The sequence below is a fragment of the Rhinopithecus bieti genome, unplaced genomic scaffold (assembly GCF_001698545.2).
Source record: "Rhinopithecus bieti isolate Rb0 unplaced genomic scaffold, ASM169854v2 scaffold_65275, whole genome shotgun sequence".
Classification (NCBI taxonomy): Eukaryota; Metazoa; Chordata; class Mammalia; order Primates; family Cercopithecidae; genus Rhinopithecus; species Rhinopithecus bieti.
In genome coordinates this window covers 54,935-69,214 of record NW_016826376.1, presented here as the reverse complement: position 1 = coordinate 69,214, position 14,280 = coordinate 54,935, and the positions used below count along the sequence as shown (strand labels likewise).

The window sequence follows — 14,280 nt, the reverse complement described above, 5'->3', positions numbered from 1 at the left end:
GTTGCAGCACAATAATCAATAATAAAATATCTCATAATGTCAGCTGATCTATGATCCCAAAGTGCATATCATTGCATCATTCTTAGATTTTTTTAAGAATCAGAATGAACTGTAAAATTAAATAAGTTCTCTTGCAATTCAGAAAACTCCTATAAGTCAAGTCACCACTCCTCTGCACTTCCCCTAGGAACTGTGAATCCCCACTTCTCTGCCCTGTCCATATTGAGTTGGAGTTATCTATTAGTCCCTCTGCATCCCCCTGAGATTTAGGAGTTCCTTGCAACCGTTGTCATGTAGACCATATTAGACCCACCTCTGCTTTCTCCCTTACTTCTCTGTGCTTCTCCACCTCCTCCCAGTGCCTAGAACAGAGTGGGCCTTCCATATATGCTTGTTGAGGTGAACAGATAGATACAAGATACAATAATACATGACAGCATCTGTCTGAAAAAAAAAATTCAGCCAGTGCAGTGGGTACCTGTACCACCTGTTTAATAGGGTTGTTAAGAGAATCAAATGAGTTTGGACACACAGTATCCCTATGTGAGCTGTAAAACACTGGATAAAATGAGAGAGCATTATTAGGCATATGTGGTCTGCCAGGGTCTTACAGATGGCAGTCACCTGTCGTTATGAAAACTGTCTTTAAGCAAAAGCCAAAACAGTAGTGATTTCAGAAGCTCCTGGGGCAGTGAATTGTAAGCTTTTATCTCTGCTCCCTCCTGAGACCAAGTTTTCATTTACCGTGTGTATTAGCTTCGGGGTGGTGTATCTGCTGTTGTTATTCTGTTGTCTGGAGTAGTGCGGCCACATTGTTGAGCTGGCATGCATGCCCTGCTTCCGGGAGCTGTGGGCAGCCTTCCGGGGTACTGCATTTGGTTGGCAAGGGCTCTCGTCCTGTCCTGTGCCATGTGCTTGCAGTGTTTTCATGCTGTGTTGCCTCATTAGGGAGACTCACTCAGACTGTTTTACTAAAAAACAATAAGGTCTGCACTGGGATAGAACACAGTTGAATAGACATTTATCTTTTCACAGGGCAAATCAATGAGTAATTTTCTGGTTTGAATGCTATATTTAACACCCCGTCTGGGGAAATGCTGTCAACCATGTCCTATTCCAAGGTGGCTTTATTAAAAGACTGTAAAAAAATCATATTTAATATTCCTGGAATATGCCTTTTTTCTTTGCTTAAACGTTTCCAGGGAGTAGTTGCTCCTCATATCCTGGTCCTGATGCATAACCCTCTTAGAAATAGGCTATGTATTGACAATGTGCACCCATGTGGGGTAGTATTCTTTGAATGCCAGCGAGGTAGAAAGGCAGACAGGCTCTTTACTATCTCAAATTCAAAACCCAAACTCTCTTCTCTACTACATGTCAAAGGCAAGGGTGTAGAAAACACTTCTATCTGTCAATTATTGGACTCCTGCCCACAGCAAAGCAGAGAAATGAATCAGGTGAGGGGCTAAGTCCATTAATGACCAGCCTCGTGCTGTCATCAAGAGTAGAATAGTCTAGTTGACTTGAATCTTATTCAGCAACTGAGCCACTTACAATTTGTGACCTAAGAGACCTCAAGCTTCAATGTATTTCTTTGTTTTCAACTTATATTCGAGCATCCCAAATTGTTTTCTTTCATCCAGCCTCATCGATGTACAGATAAAAAAAAAAAAAAAAAAAGTCTCAGAGAGATCAAGTGACCTGTTCAAAGTCACACAGCTCACATTAGCAGAGCTGCGATGACATATTCTTTAAGACTTCTCCTCTGAATTAGTCTCATCTATGCAATGGGGATACCAGCACATACACAGGGTTTTGTGTGTATTAAATGGGATCATATTTGTAAACTCCTAGGGCACTGCAGAAACATTGAAGTATAGACACTCCCAACAGACCCTTCCATTTCTGACATATTAGAGTTTTGAGCTGTACCAATACTGGGTTCTCATTCATCATGTATCAGAAAGCATCTTGGAAAATGTGCTTGAAAAATATAACCATATAACATTAAAACAGTTTCCTTATATTGAGTTTAGAAATATTTTAACACCGATTTTAGAAAAAACGGCTCTTAGAAACCCTTAAAGACTGTTTTCAAAGGAAGGTCTAATGCAGTGTAGCAGACCTCTCTGACTGGGTAGACTTCTAAGCTTGGGTAAGCTGTTGTTTTTGTTTGGTGTTTTTTTCTCTAGGAACAAATGGTCATTCATGAAATCTCATGGGAATCCATTGTTCATGATATTCTCACGATGGTACTAGCTTAACATCAGGCAGGATAACAAGCTGTAGGTCCAAACACCAAGGAAGGTAGCCCTGTGCCATGAAAACCAATGCTGTCCTACTTCCCTGGCTAGTGCAAAACCTCTGGGGTTACCTTGATCTCATTTCAAGGCAGTTTCCCCAGCTCAGCAAATCCCTCAAAGCAGTTCTCACAGTTACCTGTAGATGGTGATGTTGCACCAAGAACCTTCTCCACAGAGGCTGTGGCAGGCAGAAGAGCATCCAGCTGTGGCCTGCTGAGGCTCAACTCTGCAAATCCTATTTTAAGTTCCTCTGGTTGGTCATAACCCAGCAGTTCCCCTCCTGGGTCCCCTGCTTACCAATCATTCTCCCCAACTACAAGCCGAGAAGGAGAGTTCTGTCTCCCCTACCTCCTCCCTACTTTCCTTTACAGTGGGCTGTGATTAATGGCAGCACTAGTGAACAATTGAGAGCGAGAAGGTACTTGCCTGATGCAACAGCAGAGAGATTAAATGCAACCGGGTGCCGAACCTCTTTAGCGAGAGCATCCTTGCAAATTTGTTTTCCCTTCCTTCTACAGGGGCCCCCTCCTCAGCGTGGAGACAGGCACAGTGACTTTATTAATCATGGCGCTTTGCAGGGGCCGATGAATTTTGACAGCAAATTGCCACTTACAATCCTTTGCTGTCTCATGTATCCCCGAGCACTGGTTATTTCATAGTCACCAATTAATCAAGACAGCCACAAAGCCACCCTGGAGTTTATTAGCAGAAAACATATTGTCTCTTCCTCAGAAACAACCTTTTTGTGTTATATCAAATGTGAAAAGTACCTTTGCTTTAGTTTTTTGATTGAGACACACACACAAGTCATAGTGACCCTTCTATAGTTTTCAAGATGATCGCTAATGATTTTCCCAAATCTTATTAAACTTCCTTGCCGTAAGGACTCCGGAGGATTGACAGAAGCAGGCTTGAGACAAGGTACTTTTTAATCTGGAGTGATTCTCAAACCTGACTGCGTATTAGAATTATTTACAGAGCTTTTTAAAAACACTTACGCTCCTGGGCTGCATTAAATGCAAATGATTACAGAATTTCTGGGGCTCTTGCCTGGGTATGGATAAAGTTTTCTCATGCAATTCGCCACCTGGATTGGCAGCTGGTGCAAAACAAAACAATCTTGCTCAACTGAAGACGGTATGCTCATGTATAAAACGAGGGACTTTTATCTGTGTGGAGTTTCTGGGATACTTCAATGATGTCCGTCTCTCTCTTTACTGACTTTCTGCAAGACAGAACCACTTTTGTAGCCAGATATTTGCATAGTGCATTTCTTCTATTCTTGCATTCATTCACTCATTTATTCATTTCAATAAATATTTATTTGCCATTTTCCTCTGAGCCAGATTAAATTTCTGCCATCAAAATTGTTAATATTCAGCAAATACTTACACAAATTACATTTCATTACAGTTACAATAAAGGCTATGAAGGAGAAACACAGGATGTCATGAGAGCGTTTGATGCAGATTGAATCTTGCCTGTGAGTCAGAAAAGGCTCCCCGAGGAAATGACATTTACAGGGAGACCTGAGAGTTGATAGGAATCAGCCTGGTGAGAGGAATGGTGGAAAGAGGGAGTAAGAGAAAGAATAATCTGTGCAAAAAGCCAGTAGGAAGATGGTTTATTATAGGTATCAGAAGGAGGCCTGGGGGAGAATGATAGAGTTTGAGGGTGTAGGAGTGGAAAGGGTGTGATACCCGTTTTCTTCATCCTATGGGTCAAGGCTGGTATTCCTATAACAAAAGACAAGTTAACAAGAGAAAAGTAGAATGTATTTAATTAATCCAGATTGTACAGCCATGTAGAAATGTGACTGGATGAAAGGATAATGATCTAATAGTAACAGACTGAGTGGGGAAACCCAGCAAGGCCTATCTGTTTGAATTCTTCTTGACCTTTTTGTGAAATTTCTTCCTCCCAGTTATGGGGTAGGACCCCTTCTGGAATGAGGGTCTTAAAATCTACTTTCAGGCAAGGTAATTCAAAATATTTCTTCATGACCAGGTCTTATACAGAAAAGCAGGGGAAGATTAGAACAATATTTTTAGGTTTTGTGGCTGGCTTTGGGGGAGAAGGATTCTGGTTTCTAAGACCCACTTTGGGGAAGAAGATTCTAGTTTCTGGGGCTTGCCTTAGAAATGGAAGGAAAGCAGGAGAAAAGAAGGGCAGGAGGTAAGAAAGAGACGTTGCTTCTGACGGCCTTCTAATGTTTTTCAGTTCAAAGTACTCAGTGTACCAAGGTGCCATACTTTGGGGTATTATTTCCTGAGCCTCATCAAGGCTAAGAGGTAGGTAAGAATGGATTTCATAGGACTTTGTAAGTCATTTTTGGGACCTTATCTAGAAATTAAAGAGGAGCTTTTGCATAATTTTTTTAATGTTGAAGGGTTAGACTAGTGTGTTAAAAGATATTTAGGAGAAAAGATTCCAGAATGGCAAAGTAAAGACCTTCAAAATCTACTCCTTTACAAAAGCAACAGTGGCAAGAATTATTGAGGTCAAACTTTTCAGAACTCTGGAAATTAGCCAAAAGCCTGCAAAAGTTTGAGGACTGTTTAAGAAAAATGGCTGGAGATCAGTAAGAACAGGGAGGATGTGGCGTTTTGACTTATTCTATTCCAATCTCCTAATCCCCAGGTCCCCAGCGGTGTGGAAAGCTAGCGGGCTTATAACCATGTCAGCAAAAAAGTCCAGATGCCCAACAGTTACTACAGGGGTCAGAAAAGGTTGGATGTTTCTCAAAAAGACCTATCCCCAGGGAACTGTCACTCTTTGACCCACCTGACAGCTCCCTAGAAATGTTTCTTTTTACAAGGTTTGTCTTTGTTTGATCTGACTCAGAGATCATTCAGTGGGAAAAGTCCTTTTCCCAGGGCATTTGATGAAGATCATTGGTTTAGCATTATAACTGTCTAAACCATTGTTTAGCATTACAACTGTCTAAGGTGGGGATGCCAGTTGAGGCAAATAAGAGACTAACTAAAAACTTTAAAGGAAAATCTGGGAAATGAGATGCTTCTACGAGGTACTGGAAAGCTCTGACATATTCCTGGGAATTTAGAAGGCATGTGTATTTACAGGACTGTATACGTAACTCCTGGTAGCTGTGAGGACTCTGGATTAAAACATCAGCAACAACAATAGCAGCAAAAACCTGAGATGACGTTAATCTTTCACCTCTTGCTGAGCTTGAGGGTCTCTGCAAGCAGAAAGTAAGCATTCAGTGTTGACTTTGTGCTCTACCACACACACAGTCCCATAGCAAATGATGGGAGACTTACTGATTCAAGATATTTAAGAACATCTCTGTTCAGTCATTAGCTAACCACTGAGCTAATCAAGCAGAGACTCCAGTCAGGGGTAAAACATAACAAAGTATACAGAGTTTGCAGAACTGGATAAAGAAATTCCTTAAACAAACAGTAGTAGTAGCAGCAACATCAAACAGCAATAATAAAAAATTGTGGTTTGGGGGAGTAGGTCTGATTTTCCAGAGTTGCCACAAATATTATTCAAAATATCCAGTTTTAAAAAACAAATTTAATAGATATCTGAAGAAGCAGGAAAATGTGGTCTATGCACACAGAAATAAAAAGCAGACATTAGACATTGTCCCTGAAGAAATTCAGATGTTTTACTTACTGTAGTGAATTTAAATGATCTGTTATAAATATGTTCAAAGAATAAAACAATCTGAACACATTAAGGAGAGTGCAAGAAATGCTTCTCTAACTAGAGAATATCCATAAATAGAGAGAAACAATAAAAAGAGCCAAATAGAATTTCTGGAGTGAAAAGTATAATCAATGAAGAGAAAAAAAAATCACTCGAGGGGTTAAACAGCACATTTGAGCTGATCAAAGAAAGAATCAGTGAACTGGAAGATATGACAATTGAGATTATGCATTCTGAAGATCAGAGAGAAAACAGAATGGAGGAAAAAAAAAGTGCCCCAGAGCTGTGTGAGATGAGCCACCATTGCTGATACCAACATATATATGCATACACACGCACATACATGTATATATATGCACCCATGCGTACATATATGTATATATGCACACACACATATATGTGTGTATGCATACACACGTACATATATGTATATATGTATACACACACACACACATACACACAGTAGTTCATCCTTATCCACAGAGATACATTCTAAGACTCCAAGTGGAGACTTGAAATCACAGATAGTACCAAAATCCTATTTACACTATGCTATGCTTTTTCCTGTAGTAGAAAATGTCCCCATTTTCACTGAAATAAAGCACTTTATGGCTGGGACTACAGGCACCTGCCACCTCGCCGGCTAATTTTTTGTATTTTTAGTAGAGACAGGGTTTCACTGTGTTAGCCAGGATGGTCTCCATCTCCTGACCTTGTGATCTGCCCACCTCTGCCTCCCAAAGTGCTGGGATTACAGGCATAAGCCACTGCACCCAGCCACCACAGTGTCTTTTTAACTCCAAACAACTGCACTAGCTCCTCAGCAGTGGTTCTTAACAAGGCTAAAATAGCTGAAATGAAAGACATAAAATTCAGAATTGGGATAGCAAAAAAGATCATCAAGATTTAGGAGAAAGTCAAAGTTCAATCTAAGGAATCTAAGGAATTCAATAAAATGATACAAGAGCTGAAAGAGGAAGTAGCCATATTAAGAAAGAACCAAACTGATTTTATAGAACTAAAAACTCACTACAAGAATTTTATAATACAATTGAAAATGTCAACAGCAGAATAGGTCAAGTTAAGAAAAGAATTTCAGAATCAAATCAACTCAGTCAGAGAAAAAGAATAAAAAAGAATGAATAAATCCTCTGAAAAATATAGGATTATGTAAAGTAGTCAAACCTGTGACTCATTGGCATCCCTGAAAGACAGAGAGAGTGCAAGCAACTTGGAAAACATATCTGAGGATATTTTTCATCAAAATATTTCCAAACTTGCTAGAGAGGTCAACAAGTTAATTCAGGAAAGTCAGAAAACCCCTGTGAGATACTACATACAAGACATTCATCCCCAAGACATAGAGTCATTAAACTCTCCAGGGGCAACCTCAAAGGAAAAATATTTAAGGCAAATAGAGAGAAGACAGAATTCCCTACAAAGGGAAGTCCATCAGGCTAGCAGCAAAACTTTCAGCAGAAACCCTACGAGCCAGATGAGATTGAGGGATTTATATTCAGCATTCTTAAAGAAAGAGAGTTACAACCAAGAACTTTATATCCATTCAAATTAAGCTTCATGGGTGAAGGAGACATACAATTCTTTTCAGACAAACAAAAGCTAAGGAAATTTATTACCATGAGACCTGCCTTATGAGAGGTCCTTAAGGGTGTACTCTACATGGAAATAAAGACTGTTACTGGCCACCACAAAAACATACTGAAGTACATAGACCATTGACACTGTAAATAAACTACACAATCAAGTCTGCATAACAACCAGCTAACAACATGATGACAGGATCAAATTCATACATATCAATGTTAACATTGAATGTAAATGGGCTAAACACCCCACATAAAAGACACATAGTGGAAAGTTGGACAAAGAAATAAGACCCAATGGTATACTGTCTTTAAGAGATGCATCTCATGTGCAATGATACCCATAGGTTCACAGTAAAGGGATGGAGAAAAATAGGCAAGGGGAAAACAAACAAGAGCAGGGAGTTGGTATCCTAATTTAAGAAAAAACAGACTTTAAGCCAAAAACAGTTAAAAAAGACAATGGAGGACGTTCCATAATGATAAACGGTTCTGTTCAATAAGAAGACTTAACTATCCTGAATATATATGCACCTAACACTGGCACACCAATATTCATAAAACAAGTTCTCAGAGACCTACAAAGAGACTTAGATAAGCACACAATAATAGTGGGAGACTTTAACACTACTACAGTGGACAGATTTTTGAGGCAGAAAATGAATAAAGCTTTTCAGGATGAAAACTTGACACTTGACCAAATGGACCTAACAGGCATCTAAAGAACACTCTACCAAACAACAACAAGATATATATCCTTCTCATCTGCACATAGCATATACTCCAAAGTTGACCACATGCTCAGCTATAAAACAATTCTCAGTAAATTCAATAAAAGAACAAAGTAATACCAACCACATTCTAAAACCACAGTGCAATAAAAATAGAAATCAATACTAAGAATATCTGTGAAAACCATAAAATTACATGCAAATTAAACAACCTATTCCTGAATGACTTTTGGGTAAATAATGAAATTAAGGCAGAAATCAAGAGATTCTTTTTTTTTTTTTTTTTTGAGGTGGTGTCTTACTCTGTCACCAGGCTGGATTGCAGTGGTGTGATCTCAGCTCACTGCAACCTCTGCCTCCGGGGTAGAGTGATTCTTCTGCTTCAGCCTCCTGAGTAGCTGGACTACAGGTGCATGCTACCATGCCCAGCTAATTTTTGTATTTTTAGTAGAGATGGAGTTTCACCATGTTAGTCAGGATGGTCTCAATCTCCTGACCTCTTGATCCACCTGCCTCGGCCTCCCAAAGTGCTGGGATTATAGGCATGAGCCACGGTGCCTGTCCAAGAAATTCTTTTGACATAATAAAAATGAAAATAAGACATACTAGAATCTCTGGGACTCAGCTAAAGCAGTGTTAAGAAGGAAGTTTATAGTGTTGAATGCCCACATCACAAAGTTAGATCACAAGTTAACAACCTCACATCACACCTCAAGGAACTAGAGAAACAAAAACAAATCAACCCCAAAGGTAGCAGAAGACAAGAAATAACCAAAATCAGAGCTGAACTAAAGTAAATTGAGACATCAAAAACCATACAAAAGATAAAAATCTTTTTTTTGAAAGAATAAATAAGATTGTTGGGCAACTAGCTAGGCTAATAAAGTAAACAACAGAGAAACCCCAAATAAACACAATCAGAAATGACAAAAGGGACATCACCACCAACCACACAGACATACAACCCCCCTACCCCCACCAGCAACTACTACAAACACCTTTATGCACACAAACTAGAAAATGTAGAAGAAATAGATAAATTCCTGGAAAGACACAACCTCCCCAGATTGAACCAGAAAGATACTGAATCCCTGAACAGACAAACAATGAGTTCTAAAATTGAATCAGTAATAGAAAGCCTATGAACTAGAAAAAGCTCAGGATCAGGTGAACTCACAGCCAAATTATACCAGATATATAAAGAATACTGGTACCATTCCTACTAAAACTATTTCAAAAAATTGAGGAGGAGGGATTCCTTCCTAACTCATTCGAACAGGCCAACATCATACTAATTTCAAATCCTAGCAGAGACACAACAAAAAAAAGAAAACTTAAGGCCAATACCTTTGATAAACATAGATCCAAAAATCTTCAAAAAAAAAAAAAAAAAAAAAACTCTCATACCAAATCAAGCAGCACTTTAAAAAGCTAATCCAACACAATTAATTAGGCTTATCATTGGGATGCAATATTTCTTCAAAATATACAAATTAATAAATATGATTCATCAAATGGAACTAAAGGCAAAAACCACATGATTATCTCAACAGATGCAGAAAAGGCTTTTGATAAATTCAACAAGCTTCATGTTAAAAATTTTCAACAAACTAGGTATTGAAGGAACATACCTCAATGTAATAAGAAATATCTATGATGAACCTACAGCCAACATCATACTGAATGCGCAATAGCTGAAAGCATTCCCTTTGAAAACTGGAACAAGACAAGGATGCTGATCCTCACCTATTCAACATATTACTGGAGGTCCTAGCTAAAACAATTAGGCAAGAGGAAAAAAAAAAAAAAAGGCATCCATACAGGAAGAGAGGAATCAAATTATGTAGAAAATTCCACAATTTCTTCCCCAAAATTCCTAGATCTGAGAAATAACTTCAGCAAAGTTTCAGGATACAAAATCAGTGTACAAAACTTGGTAGCATTTTTATACACCAACAATGTCTAGCTGAGAGCCAAATCAATAATACAATCCCATTAACAATAGCCCTCCCCCCCCCAAAAAAAGGTATAAAATACCAAAGAATACAGGTAACCCTGGAGGCGAAAGACCTCTACAACAAGAATTACCAAACACTGCTTAAAGAAATCAGAGATGACACGAAGAAATGAAAAGTCATTCCATGCTCATGGATGGAAAATATCAATATTGTTAAAATGGCCATACTTCCCAAAGCAATCTAAATTTTCATTGCTATTCCTATGAAACTACCAATGACATTCTTCACAGAATTAGAAAAGTATTCTAAAATTCATATGGAAATAAAGAAGAGCTCAAAGAGCTAAGGCAATTCCAAGCAAAAAGAACAAAGCTGGAGGCATTACATTTCCTGACTTCAAACTAGACTACAAGACTACAGTAACCAAAACAGCATGGTGCTGGTACAAATTCAGACAGACCAATGGAACAGGTTAGATAACCTAGAAATAATGCCATACACCTACAACCATCTGATCTTTGACAAAGTACAAAACAGCAATGGGGAAGAACTCCCTATTTAATAAATGGTGCTGTTGTAACTGCCTAGCCACATGCAGAAGAATGAAACTGGACACCTTCTTTTCACCATATAAAAAAGTCAACTCAAGAAGGATTAAAAACTTAAATGCAAAACCCAAATTTATAAGAACCCTGGAAGATAATGTAGGAAACACCATTCTGGACATACAACCTGGCAAAAATTTCATTTTGAAGACTCCAAAAGCAATTGCAACAAAAACGAGATTGATAAATGGGACTTAATTAAATTGAAGTGCTCCTACATAGCAAAAGAAACTTTCAGCAGAATAAACAGAAAACCGATAAAAAGAGATGAAATATTTGCAAACTATGCATCCAGGAAAGGTCAAATCCAGAAACTATAAGGAACTAAAACCAATTAACAAACAGAAAACAATCTTAATAAAAAATAGACAAATGTCATGACCTGGCACATCTCAGAAGATATACAGACGGCTAGAAAGCATATGAAACAATGTACAACACCACTAATCATTAGAGAAATGCAAATCCAAACAACAATAAGATACCATCTCACACCAATCAGAATGGCTATTATTAAAAAATCAAAAAATAACAGATGTTTGTGAGGTTGTACATGAAAGAGAATGCTTATACACAGCAAGTGGGAATGTAAAATAGTTCAGCCACTGTGGAAAGCAGTTTGGTGATTTCTCAAGGAACTTAAAATAGAACAACTGTTTGACACAGGAATCCCATTACTGGATATATACTCAAAGAAATGGAAATCATTCTTACCATAAAGGCACATACATGTATATGATTATTGCACCCCAATTCACAATACAAAGACACAGAATCAACCTAGATGCCTATCAACAATGAACTAAATGAAGGAAATTTCGTAAATAGACATGATGGAATACAGTGCAGCTATAGAAAAAATGAGATCATGTTCTTTGCAGCAACATGGATAGAGATGAAGGCCATTATCCCATGTAAATTACCACAGAAACAGTAAACGAATTACCACACATTTTCACTTACAAGTGGGAGCTAAACCTTGAGTACACATGGATACAAAAAAGGGAACAATAGACACTGGGTCCTACTTGAGGATGAAGGGTGGAGGAGGATGAAGATTGAAAAACTACCTATTGAGTACTATGCTTCTTATTTGGGTGACAAAATAATCTGTATACCAAACCCCCATGACATGATATTTACCCATGTAATAAACCTGCACATGTACCCCGAACCTAAAATAAAAGTTGGAAATTTAAAAATACAACAAAACTATAACTTAGCTATACATATTATCTATAGAATACTCTACCTAACCTCAGCAGAAACTTTCTTTTCAAGCACACAGAAAATTTTCCTGAATAGAGCATATGTTAGACCCCATTAGTTAGCATATGTGAAAGGATTGAAATCATACTTAGTATGTTGTAATCCAGTAAGGAAATGAAATCAAATACAGTTGACTCTTGAACAATTTGGGTGTTATGGGTACTGACCCCCGAGTCAGTGAAAAATTTGTGTATACGTTTTAATTCCCCACACCATACCTACCAATAGCCTTGTGTTGACTGGAAACCTTACCCATAACATAAACAGTTGATTGACATATGCTTTTTGTGTTATATGTATTAGATACTTCTTATGATAAAGTAAGCTAGAAAAAAATGTTATTAAAAAAATCACCAGAGAAAATATATTTAGTATTCATTAAGTGGAAGTGGATTATCATAAAGTCCTTTGTTCTCATTGTCCTCACCTTGAGTGGGCTGGTGAAGAGCAGGAAGAGGAGGGATCAGTCTTGTTTTCACATGGGTGGCAGAGGCAGAAGAAACTCTGCATATAAATGAATCCATGAAGTTCAAACCATGTTCAAAGGTCTATAAAAAAGGACATTTGGAAAATTCATAAGTATGTGGAAATTTAAAAACACACTTCTAAATAATCAGGTAGCCGCAGTAGCTGACACCTCTAGTACCACCACTTTGGGAGGCAGAGGTGGTCGAAACACCTGAGGTCAGCAGTTCTAGACCAGCCTGACCCACATGGCAAAACCCCGTCTCTACTAAAAATACAAAATTAGCCAGGTGTGGTGGTGGGCGCCTGTAATCCCAGCTACTTGTGAAGCTGAGGTAGGAGAATCACTTGAACAAGGGAAACATTTGTCTTTACCATGGCATCAAAAAGAATAAAATACTTAACAGGTTTCACAAAAGAATTCTAAAACATGTTCTCTGAAACTTACAAAAAGTGTTAAATATGAATTAAATAAATGAAAAGGTATCCCATGATCATGGATTAGAATAATTAGTACTATTAAGATGACAATAGTCTCCAAATTGTTCTATATTTTGAATACAATCTCTATCAAAATTCTAACTAGCATTAATGAAAAAAAATTAAACTAATCCTAAAATTTACAAGAAAATGTCACTCTTCTCCTCAAAGTTCAAAGTATAAGCCAAACTGGTTATGTTAGTCTGCTTAGCCCATTCATTCACTCTGGTTTTTTAATGATTTATATATATATTTTTATTATACTTTAAGTTCTAGGGTACATGTGCACAACATGCAGGTTTGTTACATATGTATACAATGTATACATTGTTACATATGTGCCATGTTGGTGTACTGCACCCATTAACTCGTCATTTATATTAGGTATAGCTCCTAATGCTATTCCTCCCCGCTCCCTCAACCCCAAAACAGGCCCCAGTGTGTGATGTTCCCCTTCCTGTGTCCAAGTGTTCTCATTCTTCAATTCCCACCTATGAGTGAGAACATACAATGTTTTGTTTTTTGTCCTTGCGATAGTTTGCTGAGAATAATGGTTTCTAGCTTCATCCATGTCCCTACAAAGGACATGAACTCATCCTTTTTTCTGGCTGCATAGTATTCCATGGTATATATGTGCCACATTTTCTTAATCCAGTCTAACATTGATGGACATTTGGGTTGGTTCCAAGTCTTTGCTATCGTGAATAGTGCTGCAATAAACATATGTGTGCATGTGTCTTTATAGCAGCGTGATTCATAATCCTTTGGGTATATACCCAGCCATGGGATGGCTGGGTCAAATGGTATTTCTAGGTCTAGATCCTTGAGGAATTGCCACACTGTCTTCCACAGTGGTTGAACTAGTTTACAGTCCCACCAACAGTGTAAAAGTGTTCCTATTTCTCCACATCCTCTCTAGCACGTGTTGTTTCCTGACTTTTTGATGATTGCCAGTCTAACTGGCGTGAGATGGTATCTTATTGTGGTTTTGATTTGCATTTCTCTGATAGCCAGTGATGATGAGCATTTTTTTTTCCTGTGTCTGTTGGCTGCATAAATGTCTTCTTTTGAGAAGTGTCTGTTCATATCCTTTGCCCACTTTTTGATGGGGTTGTTTGTTTTTTTTCTTGTAAATTTGAGTTCTTTGTAGATTCTGGATATTAGCCCTTTGTCAGATGAGTAGATTG

The 14,280-nt window shown here is 38.1% G+C and overlaps 1 long non-coding RNA gene across 5 annotated transcripts in view; it reads right to left on the bottom strand.

The window, feature by feature from the left end:
* The window catches only part of LOC108522963 (uncharacterized), a 104,486-nt gene that overhangs the window by 83,011 nt on the left and 7,195 nt on the right, over positions 1-14,280 (bottom strand). For all 5 annotated transcript variants that reach the window (XR_001883655.1, XR_001883656.1, XR_001883654.1 and 2 more), the window contains exon 2: positions 12,576-12,696. This is a non-coding gene — a long non-coding RNA (uncharacterized LOC108522963). The remainder of the gene's footprint in view (positions 1-12,575; positions 12,697-14,280) is intronic.